Source organism: Carassius carassius, chromosome 26, assembly GCF_963082965.1.
Source record: "Carassius carassius chromosome 26, fCarCar2.1, whole genome shotgun sequence".
NCBI classification, from domain to species: Eukaryota; Metazoa; Chordata; class Actinopteri; order Cypriniformes; family Cyprinidae; genus Carassius; species Carassius carassius.
This window is the reverse complement of record NC_081780.1, coordinates 4457403-4463045: the sequence shown is the minus strand read 5'-3', so window position 1 is coordinate 4463045 and position 5643 is coordinate 4457403. Positions and strand designations below refer to the sequence as shown.

At 37.9% G+C, this 5643-nt stretch overlaps 1 long non-coding RNA gene across 2 annotated transcripts; it reads right to left on the bottom strand.

Moving 5' to 3' along the window:
- Positions 1-1422: 1422 nt before the first annotated feature.
- On the bottom strand, positions 1423-4689 carry LOC132106242 (uncharacterized). 2 transcript variants are annotated; one of them, XR_009424083.1, is made up of 4 exons: positions 4350-4689; positions 3712-3821; positions 2914-3006; positions 1423-2030 (listed from the first exon to the last, which is right to left on the bottom strand). It is a non-coding gene; the product is annotated as an uncharacterized LOC132106242 (long non-coding RNA). The 2 variants fall into 2 exon arrangements; XR_009424082.1 differs by lacking the exon at positions 4350-4689 and having other exon boundaries at positions 3712-4134.
- Between the last annotated feature and the right edge of the window lie 954 nt (positions 4690-5643).

Sequence of the window (5643 nt, the reverse complement as noted above, 5' to 3'; positions counted from 1 at the left end):
GTGAGACCCATGATGAAGCATCTTGGGAGAAGGCCACTGTCACCCTCCAACAGAAAGTGAGCGGGAGGGGAAAGAGCACCTGTGTTACAGCCAGCTAAGATCTGACACCGGGGTCAGTCGAGCCATATGGTGTCTGTTCTATACCAAAGAACTCTAAATGCCAGCTGATAGTGCAGTGAGTTGCTTTGCTACGAGATGTGGCTTTGCACAGCTAGCCGGACATAAAGAGGAAGTCAACACTTGAAGGGCACAAAGGGGAACGCTACCTTCTCAAAATCTCAGTAATCCCAGTCCCAAGGTGGTTTGAAGGGAGAGGATTTGCCTAGCAGACCAGTGGACGGGTGCAATGCCTGCACACTGGAGGAAAGAGTCGTTCTGACTTCGCTCCCCCAAGTGTGAGCCTCTATACTGTAATGAAAGGCCGTTTCCTGTCTTCTCCCCATACTGGGCCGTGTAGAGATTCTCCAGAGTTCCCCTGAGCCCCATCAGCTCCTCCTGAGGGAGAAAGAGAGAGAAAGACACACACACACACAGAGACGGAGACTCCTCAAGGGATTGACCAGTCTGTCTGTGTTCACTGACTACAGACGGTGTTATTCCGGCTCCCTCTCATCTCCGCAGTCCGTGTTCATTAAGGTCATTACTGTAAAATGTTTTTCCTTGGTTTCAAAGTGGGAAACACATGAATTAAAAAGGTGGAAAATCGTCAAATTACAAATTGAGCCAGCACCTCAATTATTTGCTTCATTTGATAATAACGTGTGGTTAATTATTCAAAGAGGTTAATTAAAACGAGGTTGATGAAACTGGAATAATGCGAGGGCTGCTAATATTTTCCCGTTTGTCCAACTTGCATGTTGGAGCTAAATATTTTTGACAATTAAATCCTAATTAATATAAACATCAAGAGATATTAAATCAACACTCACATGTTCACTCAATCATGTGTCTCAGCGCTTAATGTGTTTGCCATAAAATGAACAGGAATATTATATTACTCTCATTCATTTTATATATGTCTACATTAAAATCATGAACCTACTGAGACCTTATTGCATTAAAAACTGTATATTTTAAATACAAAAAAGAGTATTCTCACCAACTAGCATTTAGTAAATAAATAAGCACAAACCAGCAGAGCATTGCTATGATTTTACTACAGTTAACTGGTGTAGCTATGCACCACGAAGCGGAGAACCTAAAACCCTCTAAACCTGGTAAAATTACTGTAATAAATGACAATGTGACAAAAGACCCAATGCTCAATACTACTACTAATAAAAAAAGATGCAATTATTTTTTAACATGAGGCCTTTTGGGGTCTGTTATTATTATCATCATTAATATTAAGACAGCAAAGAGTGATTACATTTTATTTTTTATTATTTTTTAAATGTTGTGAATTAGCATAACTGTTGTTAATTTTTACTGGTTTATAATTGCATTGAATTGAGTTAACTGAACTGATAGGTGGTCAATGATGGCGTTATATAAAAAAATGCTAAAAAATGGCTCGTCGATAAATTTTTGAATCTGGAATGATGCATTTTATAAATGTGTAATGTAATCATACAAGCAAGCCGTACTGAAAAGAAAGCAAACATTGTGTTTTTATTGGTGTCAGTGTGGATACCAGGTTAAGTTGGTGAGCGATAATCAGGGAGGTGAAAGCACTTGCTCAGTCCCACTGGAGAGTCTTGACGTGAGCCCTACGGGGCATTATTATGGGACCCGGAGCGATGTTTCTGCTCCCAGTCTAACCGCCCTGCCAGTCAGCTTGTTTTATTTACTCTGAGCGCTGTGTCCATCTCACTGATCTGTCTGCAAGGGCTGGGGAAATAAAGCTGTTCGTCTTTTTATGGCTGCCGGTACTGTTTACGGCTGATGTGTCCTAACCGCCAGCCAAAGCTATTTATCTGCCTCCAGACGTCCGGCTCACTCGCTACGATTCCCTCATGCAATATTTCACCTCGATCTCCATCCTCAACTGAAGTGTGTATACACGTGTTTGGCACTCACCGGGTGAATATCTACACACATAAAAAGACATTTAGATGATCACAGTTGTTTAACAGTTTAAAAGTTAGTTAAAATGGTTAGTAAAAAGGTTCAAAATCTTTCTTGCAGTATTTGCATAAACCTTAAAGGGATAGTTCACCCCCCAAAAAATTAAAATCTTATCACTTTAAAACAAAAATAAGATATTTTGAAGAATGTTCCATATACTATAAAAGTCAATGGCTACCATCAATGGTTTGGTTATGAACATTCTTCAAAATATTTGTGTTTAGCAGAAGAGAGAAACTCATACAGGTTGGGACCAAGTGGAGGGTGACTAATAATGACAGAATTTTTGTATTTTAGACACTTTTGCATCTTACTTATTTGTGCTACCAAGATTAACAACATCACATAATATTGAGATACTCAAATACTGTAACTATCCTCAATAACAATACTATAAAATAGTTATATTTTATTAATTACTATTCATTAAAGATAAAACTAAAAAAAATACTTTTTCTTATTAAAACAGATATATTTTTTATTCTCAGTATATGAAAACAAACTTGTTTCCACCAAAAGCATCATGAAAGATTCTGCTGTTTTTCCATTTCCCCTCCCGTCTCCAGTCAGTAGGAACTGACCGGGCTTTTCGACTAAAATATTTTCATCATGGGCTGGCAGCACCCTTTCATGCTTTCTCCTGCAGAGTTCATATAGACATGCTTGGTTTAAACCACCTTATTAAAGAAAAGAAAAAAAGAAAAAAGGGATTGCAGGAGGAGGGTGGGCGTGCGGGGGAGAGAAAGAGAGAAAACGAGAAAAAAAAAAAAGATGCCGGGGCCTGTAGTAAATCCTGACACTTCCACGCACACTTGAATTTGGTTTCAAACACTTGTCTTTCCGTACCATAATAGATGTCAGCTCCTCTGATGTCGCACTAGCAGGAGGCTGAATAAGGTCTCACTCTTCTGCGTTTTGAAGCTATCAGTCGACGCGACTCTGTGTTGTGCCACATCAAAAAGGGAAGACACCGCATCACCTGCCGTGCTCTGAGCGAAGTATCTTCAAATCAGTTGTCCAAGACATTTCCCCCTATTAGTGCTCCACTCCCACACAGGCTTAAAGACGCAGACGGGCCCCTTTTGGATGTGCTAAGCGGGCCTCTGTGTTGCAGCTGATAGATCATACAGCCTAGCTGCTTTTATTACGCTGAGTGGTGACATGTCCGTTAAAGCTCTGCGTGGAGAGGCGAGAAAAGAGGCTGGGGATGTAACGCAGGGATGGAGACACAAGCTGGTACGCAAATAATAAACCAAAGCACACTTGTGTTCACCCAGCCACTGCTGAATGTTTTGAAAATGCCACGTTTAATGCAGAGCTGCTAAAAGGGCCAAAAAGAACAAGAACATGGCAGAACTCATTATTACAGCTAGTAAGTAAACATCTGATCAGAAATCCCCAAAAAAAGATTTTCATTACCATTTTTGTGGAAATCCGAATCATATAAAAGAGTCTCAGATAGACAATACAGGCACAATATAAAAAAGTTGAGTTTCAGTCACAATACAGCACAACTTATTGTAACCTAATGCTTAATCATGAGGTTTAACATTTATATATGGTCAATTTGCAATTTTACTGTTCAGAAAGACAAATTGTCAAGTAACACGCATGCTTTTGAAATTTCATAGCTCTGGTACTCACATGGGTGACATGGTTCGAGTCAGGCCTGTGATGTTTCCTCATCTATTTTCCCAAATCTATTTCATGTCCCCTCCTCATGGTTTCTCTCTAAAATTATCTCTCAAGAAGACCTCAAAAGTCCTAAAAATTAGAAATGGATCGAATGTATTTAAATGTAAAAATTAATAAAAATAATAATAAAAATGAATAAATTATAAATGAAACAAAACACATTTAAATAGAAACATATTAAATGTTATTAACAAACTGCAAAGAAACGTAAAATAAAGAACTGCAGATAAAATCAAATAAAACTGAAGCTAGTTTGAGGCGATGCTCTTGATTTCAGAAACGCCTGAAATACATGAATGCATAAAAAGAATGACAAAAATAAATATACTCACAAATAACATTAATAATAGAATTAATCATTACTATTATAAAAAAAAATCCCTTGCGCATGTGACTGGCTGCAATGGAAGTGGTGTTTGGTGTATATGAAATACACTATAGGTACATCTACACTATAGGTCTGTATACAGATGCAAGACTCAGGGGTGTCTGTTTGCCTGTGTGTGTGCATTTCCTGAAAGCACGTGGGTACTGGAGGTGTGTGTTTTGGGGGTGAGTGTAATCCGAGTAGATCATGTTTTCCAGACCTCAGATGAAGAAAAACAGCTCTGGCAGTCTGCCGTTTCATCTCCTGCACTGGGGTCCAAAACAAAGAGAAGATGATTGATTGGATGATGAATAATTTAGAGGCGGAGAGCTGTGGGACGAGCAGCACAAGCATGAGGCTGCCCCGCTCCTGGTCTCTCCTTAAAGATTGCATTACAAGAAAAAGTTGCCCCTGATTATACTAATGTGTGTCACTGTTCATTTGCTAAACTGTTGTATGGAAAACGAAAGAAGCCAAAACAGAGTGGCACTTTGGGAGGAAAGAAAAAGGAGGATCCCGTGCAGTGAATGCAGAACGGATTCAACGTACCTGCTCACACTCAAACACGGAGGTGGACTCCTTATTTATTACATGTCTCTGTAATGTTTGAACATATTTAATGAACATGCAGTACAATACACTGAATGAGCATAAATGTAAATGAGCACATCCTTAATATAAAGCACCTCTCCTCTCAGTTACAGTTACAAAGATGCTGGATCAACACCATTCCCCCATTGCAGTTACAGGACTGACCACAGGGGGCGTTGGTGTGATGCATTAGCAGCCACACAAAATGAAGAGCAGATACACACAGGGCTTTTTTCCAATATCAACTCTCATGAAATTTCATTTGGATTGTAAATGTACAGTAATTTACTGTCATAAATGTGTAATGGGCCCCTGAATCCACAGACATTGTGCTGGCTAATCAACTCATTTGAAAATGAATAGAGATCTATTAAGAAAGAACTCAGCATTTTGCATGGTTAAAAATGGACTTTTCCGTTAAAAGCCAGGAACTTTTTTGGGCAGCGTTGTTGATGCAGGTCTCATTTTCTACAATTTCCTCTAACAGCCTAAACTTAGTTCAAATGTATCATAGTCATTTCAAAACAGATTGTTTCAAAAATCCCCTTTGAATTAGATTATTGCACATGAAAACAAAACCGCATTTACAATGTTATTTAAAATTGAAAAAGCCTTTTTAATAAATAACAGAGAAATTTTAAAAAGCAACAGGAAAGTGCACTACAAAACTGTTTATTAGTTATACTCATATTTACATTTTTTATATTATTTTATATTTATATTATATATTTTTTATAGATTTAATGCAAAAATGAAAATTAACAGTTTATATATGATTTGCATTTACTTTATTAAATAAACAACAACATTCAACAACAGTCTAAAACAGAAAAAAAGAAAAGAAAACGATATAACTTCACAACACATTGATGAAAAACCACTATGCTAATATCCCAAGAGGCAATCCACTGTAAAAACATGTA